The sequence below is a fragment of the Ochlerotatus camptorhynchus genome, unplaced genomic scaffold, assembly GCF_037179485.1.
Source record: "Ochlerotatus camptorhynchus isolate MF236.1 unplaced genomic scaffold, CSIRO-AGI_Acam_v1.1 ptg000367l, whole genome shotgun sequence".
In the NCBI taxonomy this organism is placed as follows: domain Eukaryota; kingdom Metazoa; phylum Arthropoda; class Insecta; order Diptera; family Culicidae; genus Ochlerotatus; species Ochlerotatus camptorhynchus.
Window position 1 is genome coordinate 1,644,202 of NW_027040855.1, and position 505 is coordinate 1,644,706.

A 505-nucleotide genomic window follows, 5' to 3' on the forward strand; every position below is an offset into this window, starting at 1 on the left:
AATATAGCCTTTTCAATAATATTGTCAGTATGTCAATTTATTGTCAATATATTTTTATGTGTAATGGGCGCTTTGGCGGGACTCTTATTATAGAGGTTTTCACGTCTGGTTGTATTGGTAGGATATATGAGAGCGTGTTAGTGAATATCCGAGGAAAATTCATAACAAATCGATGTCAAACTCATTTTGACAGATCTACTTTCATACATTTTTTAGGTTGCCAGAGGAAAATAATAAACAACTTTACACGGCGTTGCTCCCGCTAGTGTGCGCGCGTTAAACGTCACTAATCTCTATAACATTGACTCTGGCGCGCAACTGTTCCGTGCTTGGTTTGGTGATCTTCGGATTTAAGACAAAGATGCACATTATAAAGCTTTCCAGCCTCCACTGTACTCACGGAAACTCCGACTACGAATCCGACAACATGCGCAGTCGCTCATAATCGATTTACAGTGTATTCAAACTGTCAAACAAGACAGCTGTCAAAACCTTGACAGCAAAC